Source organism: Ceratotherium simum, chromosome 36, assembly GCF_057802395.1.
Source record: "Ceratotherium simum simum isolate JZ-2026a chromosome 36, ASM5780239v1, whole genome shotgun sequence".
Classification (NCBI taxonomy): Eukaryota; Metazoa; Chordata; class Mammalia; order Perissodactyla; family Rhinocerotidae; genus Ceratotherium; species Ceratotherium simum.
The window spans coordinates 12,461,237-12,473,782 of NC_141935.1; positions in this window are offsets into that span (position 1 = coordinate 12,461,237).

The following is a 12,546-nucleotide window of genomic DNA, read 5'->3' on the forward strand; positions in this document are numbered from 1 at the left end:
TGTGTATGCACAATGGTAGATGCTGAGAATAAAAACCAATGTATAACACTGGTCCTTGGTTTCAAGTTTCTGACAATCCAGTGAAAGGCTAGGGAGAGATATTTAAGCAGAGTAATTTTATGTTAAATATTGTTACAACAAAGAAGGTGCCACAAAAGAAAAGGTACCAACACTCCTCAGCAGGGGTGTGATGAATATCACAGTTGGTGGAGGAAATGCTATGACAGCTGTTTAACAGATCAGGAATAATTTATGTCCTTTTGTTGTTTGTTTACCATAAAAAGAAGGAAAGTTGGTTTCAAATATTTCCAAAATACACATTTCTTTCTTCAAATATCCATATATCACAGAAGACTTAGATTTGCTCAAATGACATTTCTCAAAGTGACATCATTAAACATTACACATTTCTCAAGTGAAGTCATCAAGATGGTGGACTAGGTGGTCCCAGTTCTTCTCCCCCAACGAAAACAATGGTTTAACAACAATCTATGAATAAACACACACTCTTCAACAACCATTGAGTCAAAGATGAAATCAAAAGGGAAATTAAAAAGTATCTCAAGACAAGGAAAAGGAAAACATGACATACCAAATTCATAGTATACAGCAAAATCAGTACTAAGAGGGAAATATATAGCAATAAATGTCTACATTACAAAAGAAGCAAAATCTCAAATAAACAACATAACTTATCTCCTAAAGAAACTAGAAAAAGAAGAACAAATTAAGCCCAAAGTTAGCAGAAGGAAGGAAATAAGAAAGATAAGAGTAGATATAAATTAAATAGCGAATAGAAAAAATAGAAAATCAACAAAATTGAGTTGGTTTTTTTGAAAAGATAAACAAAACTGACAAACTCTTCGCTAGACTAACTATGAAAAAAGAGTAGAGACTCAAATAAATAAAATCAGAAACTAAAAATGACACATTACAAAGGATGCCTCAGAAATAAAAAGGCTCATAAAGGATTATTATGAACAATTACACACCAACAAAATGGACAACCTAGAAGAAATGGATAAATTCCTAGAAACATAAAACCTACCAAGACTGAATCAAGAAGTAGAAAGTTTGAACGGACATATAATGAGCACAGAGATGGAATTAGTAACCAAAAACCTCCCAACAAAGAAAAGCCCAGGACCAGATGACTTCACTGGAGAATTCTACCAAACATTTAAAGAAGAATTTATGCCAATCTTTTTTCCAAATTCTTGAAAAAAAATTGAAAATTTAAAACACTATCAAACTCATTTTATGAGGCCAGTATTACCCTGATACCAAAACCAGACAAAAACACTTACAAGAAAAGAAAGCTATAGGCTGATAACTCTGATGAACATAGATGAAAAAATCCTCAATAAAATACTAGCAAACTGAATCACATTAAAAGAATTACACCCCATGACTAAGTGGGATTTATTCCTGAGATGCAAATATGGTTCAACATACAAAAAACAATTAAGATGATGAACCACATTAATAGAATAAAGGATAAATCACATGATCATCTCAATAGATGCAGAAAATTTTTAATAAAATTTAACATCTTTTAAGATAAAAACTCTCAACAGCCTAGGAATAGAGGGAAATTACTTCAACATAATAAAAGCCATATATGAAAAGTCCCCAGCAAACATCATTTTCAATGGTAAAAATTGAAAGCTTTTCCACTAATATTATGAATAACACAAGGGTCTCCACTCTCACTACTTCTATGAAACACGGTATTTGAAGACCTAACCAGAGAGATTAGGCAAGGAAAAAGAAATAAAATACATCCAAATTGGAAAGGAAGAAGTAAAGCTATATGTCTGCAAATGACATAATCTTATATAGAGAAAATTCTAAAGATTCCACAAAAAAGAAACAGCTAGAACTAATAAACGAACTCAGTAAGGTTGCATGATATAAAGTCAACATGCAAAAATCAGTTGCTTTCTATACACTAATAATGAACCATCTCAAAAGGAAATTAGGAAAACAATATATTCACATAGCATCAAAAAAATATTTAGGATAAACTTATCCAAGGAGGTGAAAGACTTATAGACTGAAAACTACAAAATGTTGGTGAAAGAAATTAACAAACAAACAAATAAATGGAAAGACATTTTGTGTTCATGGATTGAAAGACTTAGTATTGTTAAAATGTCCATTCTATCCAAAGCGATGTACAGACTCAATGCAGTATCTATCAAAAACTCAACAGCATTTTTTACAGAAATAGAAAAAACATTTCTAAAATTCATATGGAACCACAAAAATTCCTGAACAGTCAAAACAACCTTGAACAAGAAGAACAAAGCTGGACGCATCACACTTCCTGATAAGAAAATATATTACAAAGCTAGAATAGTCATAACAGTATTGCACTGGCATAAAGATAGACATTTAGACAAATGGAACAGAAGAAAGAGACCAGAAATAAGGGCATGCAAGTATAGTCAACTGATAATTGACAAGAGTGCCAAGAATACAAGTGGATAAAGCATGCCTTTTCAACAAATGGTGTTGGGAAAATTGGATATCCACATGCAAAAGAATAAATTTGTACTCTTATACCATACACAAAAATCAACTCAAAATATATTAAAGACTTAAACATAAGACCTGAAACTGCAGAACTACTAGAAGACAACATAGGAAAACATCTTCCTCATTTCGGTATTAGCAATGATTTTTTGGATATGACACCAAAAACACAGAAAACAAAAGCAAAAACAGACCAGTGAGACTACATCAAACTGAAAAGCTTTTGCACAGCAAAGAAATCAATCAACAGAGTGAAAAGACAGCTTATGGAATGGGAGAAAATATTTACAAACCATATATCTGATAAGGGGTTAATATCCCAAACATATGAGGAACTCGTACAACTCAATACCAAAAAACCAAATAACCTGATTAAAAAATTGGCAATGAACCTGAATAAACATTTCTCAAAAGAAGACATACAAATGGCTAACACATATATGAAAAGGTGCTCAACATCACTCATCATCAGGTAAATGCAAATCAAAATAACAATAAGATATCACCTCATGCCCATCAGAATGACTACCATCAAAAAGACAAGAGATAACAAGTGTTGGAGAGGATGAGGAGAAAAGGGAATCCTTGTACATTGTTAGTGGGAATGTAAATTGGTGCAGCCATTATGAAAAACAGTATGGAGTTTCTTCAAAAAGTTAAAAATATATGGGCCTGGCCCGGTGGCGCAAGTGGTTAAGTGTGCATGCTCTGCTGCGGTGACCCGGGGTTTGCTGGTTCGGATCCCAGGTGCGCACCGATGCACCGCTTGGCAAGCCATGCTGTGGCGGCGTCCCATATAAAGTAGAGGAAGATGGGCGTGGATGTTAGCCCGGGGCCAGTCTTCCTCAGCAAAAAGAGGAAGATTGTCAGATGTTAGCACAAGGCTGATCTTCCTAACACACACACAAAAAAAGTTAAAAATATAACTACAATATCATCCAGCAATCCCACTTTTAACATGTATCCGAAGAAATGAAAATCAGAATCTCGAAAAGATATCTGCTCTCCCTTATTCCTGGCAGCATTATTCACAATAGCCAAGGCACGGAAACAACCCAAATGTCTGATGAAGGATGAAGGGAGAAAGAAAATGTGATATACAATGAAATATGTAGTTATTTTATTATAAAGAAGGAAATCCTGCCATTTGTGACAACATTGATGAACCTGGAGGACATTATGCTAAATGAAATAAGCCAGACACATAAAGACAAATAGTGAATGATCTCACTTATATGTGAAATCTAAAACAGTCAGTTTCATAGGAACAGAGAGTAGAATGGTCATTACCAGGGGCTGAGGGATGGACATGTGGGGAGATGTTTACCAAAGGCTACAAAGTTTTAGTTATACAAGATGAATAATCTCTGGAGATGTAATGTACAGCATGGTGACTACAGACTAACAGTTCTGCATTGTATATTTGAAATTTTCTGAGAGGGTAGATCTTAAGTCCTCATCACCAAAAAAAAAAAAAAAAGAAGAAAGAAAATAAAAATGGTAATTATATGAGATGATTGATATGTTAATTAGCTTCATTATCGTGATCATTTCACAATGTATACATATATCAAAACATCAAGTTGTACATCTTAAAAATGTACAATTTTTATCTATTTAATCTCAATAAAGCTGAAAAACATTAGACATTTATTAATGTTAACATGAAAAATAATGTACATGAATTAATTATAAATAAGACCAAAATCAATTTGCAAACAGTATGCTATCTTACTCTTAAGCATCTTGTTATCTAGCACAGTGCTTATCCATAACAAAATCTTCACAAGTTATTATACAAGAAAATTGAGTAGCTCAATTAAGGTTAATATCATACTTTTCGATGTGTACCTTGTGATCTATGTTCTAAGACTTTAAATTTTAGTGATTCCTTTAAATCCGTATTTTCTTTAGTTAAATATGTTTATTGTTTATGTTTTCTGCTATTTTTTAATACTCATAGATTATGTGTTCTAGTATTTAAAAAGATATAATATTAAACTATGTTTCTCAACTAGAGAAAATGTTGCCTTGCAGGGGATATTGACGATATCTAGAGACATTTTTAGTTGTCATAACCAGTGGATTGCTACCGGCATCTAATGGGTTCAGGTCAGTGGTGCTACTAAACGTCCCACAATGAGCAGGGTAGCTTCTCACTAAAAACAACCAACCAACTCTGGACCAAAATGTCAATAGTGCAGAGGTTGAAAAATCCAGGATTAAAAGTATTATCTGATTTTGAACATGTGGTCTTAATGGACGTGCTTTGTACTATGATGTCTACTGTTGGCAATTTCCTTTTACATCAAGACCTCTCTTGATGTGAAGCATTTTCGGTTGCTCACAATGTGTGTAAAGTAGTGCTCACTTCTGAGAATAATCTACACTGCTAATTGGATTTCTTTAACCAGCCTGTACCTTAATCATCTGCACATTTAATAACTGAATCAAAGGTCTGACAACATTATGTCATGGAAATGTGCTTCTAATTCCAGGTGACAAATCAGAAATAGGTTTATGTGCTATTTTTCTCCCATGTTGATATATTTTTATCTTGGATCATTACTTTCCACAACCAAAACACATCTTGGCTTTTTCATGCATCCCTAATGAAAATGATTAAAATACTTGATATACATTAAATGGACGAGATCTCTTTTTAATTGTTCATTGTTTGCTTTCAGAGTGATCAGTTATATTAAATGAGCCTTGAAGTAAAGAGCAGTTTGATGTTCTGTTTTTAATTCATCATTTCAGGTGACGCCAACTGCTATTAAGGGTTCAATCAAGGAGTTGATAGACTGCTGATATTCAACAAGAGTATTATAAATAACAGAATATTTCAAGTAGCTTCAGAGAAAATTTTCAAAATTAAAAGGGCCTTCTTTGGTCTCAGAAAACATGATAACAAATCCAATAAGAACTTATAACCTTCTATTCTTCTAAAATGAACTCATTCTAATATCTTTAAGATTTTATGTTTCCCAAATAATGCCAGGTGCTGAAATACCTCCATGGAATAATCATTTAAGCTAAATCAGCTGAGAATAAGAAAAGACACAGTACAAGTAAGATAATAAGGGGCAACCGACAGTGACCTCAATTTTAGCAATCATTTAGGAGCAGCGGAGAACATGGCAAATAAAACAGAGGATGACTCTCTAAAGCAGGGAGTCAAGGGGCTGGCCCGGTGGCATAATGGTTAACTTTGTGCGCTCCGCTTTGGTGGCCCAGGGTTCGCGGGTTCAGATCCTGGTCATGGACCTATGCACTGTTTATCAAGCCATGCTGTGGCAGGCGTTGCACATATAAAGTAGAGAAAGATAGGCATGGATGTTAGCCCAGGGCCAATCTTCCTCAGCAAAAAGAGGATTGACAATGGATGTTAGCTCAGGGCTAATCTTCCTCACTAAAGAAATAAATAAATAAAATAAAACTGGGAGTCAATTGTTGCCATGTGGTGACAGATCTGATTTTTCAAGAAAAGCAAGTTATCCAGATAGCTACCTAAAAATCTCTTGATTTTATACATTGACCATTAATGATCATGAATCAAAACTGTAAGGTCAAAGTGCGCTTGCTTTATTCATTTGGCCGATGGATTATTGGTTTTCTTTCTTTCATTTTAACAGATTTCAGAACTGGTCCTCAATTTGGAAGACAAGTATAAAATATTGAAATTTGTATTTCTACCTTTATATAAGAAAGTGATTCAGCTTTACCAATTGTGATAGTTAATTTTAGGTGTCAAATTGGCTGGGCCACAGTGCCCAGATATTTGGTCAAACATCATTCTGAATGGTGCTGTGAGGGTTTTTGTGGCTGAGATTAACATGAAATTGACGGACTTGGAGTAAAGCAGATTGCCCTCCATAATGTGGGTGGGCCTCATCCAAATCAGCTGAAGGTCTTAAGAAATCAAAGACTAACCTCCCCCGAGCAAGAAGGAATTCAGCCAGCAGATGGCTTTTCATCTTGAACTGCAACACTGGCTCCTCTTTGGGTCTCCAGCAGATTTTGTACTTGCCAGCTTCCAAAATCTCATGAACAATTCCCTACAATAAATCTCTGTCCATATAAATACACATCCTATCCGTTCTGTTTCTCTGGAGAACCCTGGCTAATACACCAACATAAAGTTGACATTGATGCCCTCACTTCATCTATCAGTCAGAAAAAGGTATATAATTAATTGTCCTTATATTAGTCAGCTATTTTTGTAATGATGTTGCATAATAAACAATAAGAAAATTTCAACAACACTCATGCATCTGTGAGTTAACTGTGTTTACTGTTTCACTTATAATTTATTACAAGACCAAGATTGAAAAATCAGTAGTTCCTTGAGATATGCTGTTCACACGCAAGTTAAAAAACATGAGAAAGAATAAGTAAAATCATGCAAGCATATTTAAAATGTCTCATCAGGTAAAATACATGTCATTATCGCATTCCACTGGCAGAGCAAGTCAAAGGGCCAAGCTGATAATGAAAAATGATATGCATGAAGAAGATTTTGAGGAAAAAAATACAATCTACTAAAGTCCTGTGAGAAGACACATTAGCAGGGTTGAGAGGTGAGCTCACTGGTCTCCTTGCCTTTAGTGAAAGTCTGTGGACAACAGTCAATGAGATTTAGATACCAATTATAGTAGCTAATTTTAGTAAAGTGACACTCACAAAGTAGAATAGCTGTGCAAACCTCTAAGCAAGAAATCTCCCAATGAATGTACCAGATGGACGAAAAGGAAGTGTCAGGGCTGATGTGTCTCGTATTCATCAGCCACAGGATAGGATAATAGTCACAGAAGAAAAAAATTAAAGTAGACTAAAGTTAGCCCAAAATTTCTTAATTTCAAATCTTTTTTGAAATATGAATTCAATGCATTAAAATTAAGATGTATTGAAATAAAATATATGGTATACTTTGAATAATTAGTGAATGTTAGAAAACAAATGTGTTGGAAGAATAGTAAAAACATAGTTTATATTATTTTATACTAATCTTTGGAAGAAGTTTATATTATTTTATACTAATCTTTGAAAGACAGAACAAAACCAGTCATAGAATGGATTTTGTAGCCACAATGAAAATGAACACTTATTAGATGTGTGAAATTAGAAAATTTACTTAACCTCTTTGCCTGATTTCCCGTGAGAAACAGCCCAAGTTTCTTGTAATTCTCTTTTTTTGACTCTTCTTTCTTGAAAAGACTGGGTCACTATAACAGTGTCTTTTCTCATTAATCTTTCCAAATTCTATTCTATTTTAGCTGAGATTATGTAGACAATGACACCCACAGAGATTAATATTTAAAATTATATTTTCTGGTAGTGAAGAAAATTGAAATGTTATGTTTCAAGGCTATACTGGAGATTTAATGTGGCATTTGGTGAGTTTTGGTATAAAAGAAAGACTCTAAGTTAGACTCATTGGAAAAGATAGAGCTACAAGGCATTCCAAATTGGTTCTCCGTGTAAACCAGCACATATTCTTTTTGTTCAAAAAACATAAAGCCACAAAAAATTCCCATAGTACCTGATGCTATTTTCTATGGGTTAAAAAAATAATAAATAGGCAATGTCTTACAAGGAAATGTTTAAGTCTTAAATTGTTCTGACATGTCTAATGTTGCTGTATCACCACTCTGTTCACATACTGAAACATTGAAAAATAAAATTTTTATGGGGCCTACTACATAGGGAATTTAGTAGAAGAAACAACACTTCATGTAGTCTTTGAAAGAATGGATACGCTTTGATAAGTTTACATTAAAGAGAAATTTTTGAAGTAAGACATCTGAAGTCTGCATAACTAAAGTATTTTTTTAAAAAAACTATCTTTTAGACAGTGGTTTAATATTGTTTGTAGCATTGCCCAGAGCAAATCTTCCTTAACAAAAAAAAAACCACAAAAAAACAAAAAAATGAGAATACACGCATTTAAAACCTATATTGTAATCGTTATTTAAAATAATTTATATTTATTCTATATTTTATATGTATACATTTACAATGGGCACAGTTTGCTTTTTCTTTCCCTGATTTGTTCTAAACTTAAATAAACAGGTTCTGAGAAGACAACACAAGCAGTATTTATAAGTTTACATGTGTCCATTGAAGGATGAATGGATAAAGAAACTGTGGTATATATATAAAGTGGAATATTATTCACCCATAAAAAAGAATGAAATCTTGCCATTTGAGACAACAGGAATGGACCTTGAAGGCATTATGCTAAGTGAAATAAGTCAGACAAAGAAGACAAATACTATATGATCTCACTAATATATGGAATCTGAAAAAAAAAAGAAACGAAACTCTTAGAAAAAGAGATCAGACTTGTGGTTACCAGAGGTGGAGGGTGGGGGGGGGGGAATTGGTGGAAGGTGGTCAAAAGGTGCAAACTTTCAGTGATTAGATAAATAAATACTAGAAATGTAATGTACAATGTGATGACTATAGCTAACACTGCTGTATGGTATGATATATAGGAAAGTTGTTAAGAGAGTAAATCCTATGAGATCTCGTTACAAGGAGAATTTTTTTTTCCTTTTTCCCTTTTTTCTTTCTTTTCTTTTAATTCTATCTATATGAGAAGATGGATGTTAGCTGAACCTATTATGGTAATCATTTCACAATATATGTATATCAGACCATCATGCTGTATAGTTTAAACGTATACAGTGATATATGTCAATTATTTATCAATAAGACTGGAAAAAAATTATTGCATAAGTAACTTCATTTTTGATTAGCAAAACCACAAAAATATACACCATCTTCCAACAGTAGAATGGATAAATACATTTATATCTATATACACACTGTAGAATACTTTATATTGTTGAAAATAAATGAACTAGAGAAACAGCTATCAACATTTCAAAATGCATAATGTTAACCCATAAAGAGAAGCCACAGAAGAATACACTGTGTAATATTTAATATAAATAAGTATAAAATACAGATATAATTTACCATTATACTCTTGGGTACTATAAACTAAAACAAGGTAACAGTTAACATAAAATTCAAAATCGTGGTAAAATAGAGAAAATGGAGATTGCAAAGTCAACACTAATTTTATAGGACTTAAAGTAGACACTGGGACATTTGTTGTTGATTCTTTAAACTGTTTATATATACACAAAAGAGACTATAAAAATAAGCCTTTTTTCTGTTTCTTAATCTGGATGTTAGAACATGAGAGCCCTTTTTATTTTCTGTGTATTGACTACACACAGATACACATTAAAAAAAGAAGAAAGTCGCAATGTTTGGTCTGGGGCAAGCTGATGGTCTGCTAGTTGCTGTTATGAAGACTAGTTTGAGAAGGGTTGGATGGGATGAAAAACAGGGTGACATAATCCAATGTTGTCTTTGAATCATGATTTGTATTGGGTAGAAAATGTGAAAAAATAGATGGGGGTTTTTATTTCACTTTTTTTTTAAACCTTAGTAAGTAAGTTTTTTTTGACACAAATGAAGTGCTCAACAAATATTTTTTGAATGAATTAGTTAAAATAGTGTGATAAAATATAAAGGTTGAATCTTCATAACATCTCTAGTCTTACTATTCTGTTTTTTCCTAATAAAGAAACTGAGACACACAGGTGTTAAGTGACACATTTGTCCTTATAGAGTTGATAGTGTACCTGGGCTTCAGACCCAGGCAATTTGGCTTGATAAGGCTCACTTTTCACCAAGTTGCTGTGATATCAATGGATAGGATGGAAGACTATTTGAACTCAAACACACATGCCTGCTGTAATGATTAAAGAACAGGGGTAGGTTTACAAGTGATTTTTGTTCTCCCTTTCATGATCCCGTATGGTTTTTTATTTTAGCACAATAAGATTACACATTAATTCTATAAATAGGGTCTGTTGTTATTAAACAGTATGTAAAATATAGAAATGAGGTGGCAAGATTTAAAATTTCTAGAACATTTTATTTCAGTCTTATTTCCGTATACATTCCTTTATTTTTTCTGACATTGTTTTTAAAATTAATTTTTATTTTGTTGTTTGAATTAATTCAAAATATAAAAATATAAAAATTAAACATAGATAATACTTACTGCCAGCCCATCTTCCCATCAGACAATCTCTATATGCACTAGGTGACACTTTGTTTACACCTAATACATCCTGAATGTATGTTCACATCAGGACATAGCAGCATGGTACTCCATCATGGGTATAGAACACATATAAAATGTCACAATGTTTTTTTGCTTTATCCTTAGTATTTCCAGAGTAACAATAATTTTATCAGATTTTTTAAACTTTCTAAGTGTTTTGGTCATCTTATGAAAAGATAACTGTCACCTCATAACAGCCTTCCATGTAGGACCAGAGGTCAACCAATTGATTCATGGCAGGTCAAGGAAGCAAAGTTTTATTCCAAAGTTTTCCAACCCTAAGCAAGTTTTAAGTTTCAATTATTAGTTCAATGGATGTTCAAGTTCATGACTTTCACACAGATTTAATGCTTTAAACAATGTATTTTGGGGAAATGATATACAAATTGACTTTCACATGAGCAACATTGCCAAACTCATTATTCTGTCATTATGATATATGGATCTGGCATCTCAGTCTTATTGGATGTTTCTTTTTACCTAATTAGAATCCATGATAATTAATATAGTATCTAGATGTTTCATTTGTGTGGAGGTGAGGGACTGAACCCACGCGGTCGATCTTCTTTGTTGAAACGTGGTTAATTTATCATTTTGGCATACATATTCAAACATTTTTTAATTGGTTATTATGATGATTGGTGCTGTTGATTAGACCTTCTTATTTTTTTCTAAATCTATCAATATTTATCTGATTAATTTGATTCACACACACACACACTCATTTTTGCATTATAAACTGTCTGCCAAAAATAAATAATCACCTGTGTATATTTTACTTCCTTATTAATATTCACAAATATTAAACCTAAGCTAAGCTATCATATGTACTTCTATTTGGTATGAAATTAGCATTTGATACCCTTATATTACCTTCAAACTTTTGGTGTGTTACTCTGAGTTAAGGGACTGGCAAAATCATTTTTCACTAGAAATTACTGCCATTACATCTACCAATAATGAATATCAATTACTTGTTTCCAGTCTCATAAACATACTGGAATCTGGGACACAAGGAGATATTTCAGACACATCCTGCTTTTTGCTAACTAAAAATATGAACTCAGCACAACTTCGTGGAGTCTTGGTTCCTTTCAGTGGGGCTTCATAAGAGAATAAATTTGAGGTAGTGTTCATGAAAGTTACTAGTGGACTTGAAGTGTTTCCAGTGCTGCTAGTAGATTACTTTTAGGAAAAAAACAGGAAAGATGTTTTTAAAGTCTTAATTTACATTAATTGCCTAATTAGTTGATTGATTACCACATTATAAAATATTTTACCTTTGAAGCTTCTAGTTTTCCTAAGATGGATGACCTTTTGTTATACCACTGCTCCAGCAGTGAACAACGAAGAAAGGTGGAACACACGCACAGTACACACACCAAATGTTTTTTTTTGGGGAAGATTCGCCCTGAGCTAACATCCGTTGCCAATCCTCCTCTTTTTGCTGAGGAAGATTGGCCCTGGGCTAACATCCACGCCCATCCTCCTCTACTTTATATGGAACACCACCACAGCATAGCCTGACAAGTGGTGTGTTGGTGCACGCCTGGAATCCGAACCTGCCAACCCAGGGCTGCCAAAGCAGAGCACGCACTTTAACCGTTATGCCCCCAGGCCGGCCCCACACACCTAATACTTTTGTGTGTTAGGAAAACGGAACTTATAGGATCAATATCCCAGTGGGGGGTGAATTTCGGAGAAGTCAATTGACATTCTGTTGCTATTATTTTCTCTTAGGACATTGCCAGTTCTCAGCTTAAGGTGAGAGGCCAAGAATCTGGGCAGAAGGCCATTGCAGAACTTCCACTGCTATGAGGCAGGGTGGTCAGCAGAATACACTTCTAGATTTCTTATTT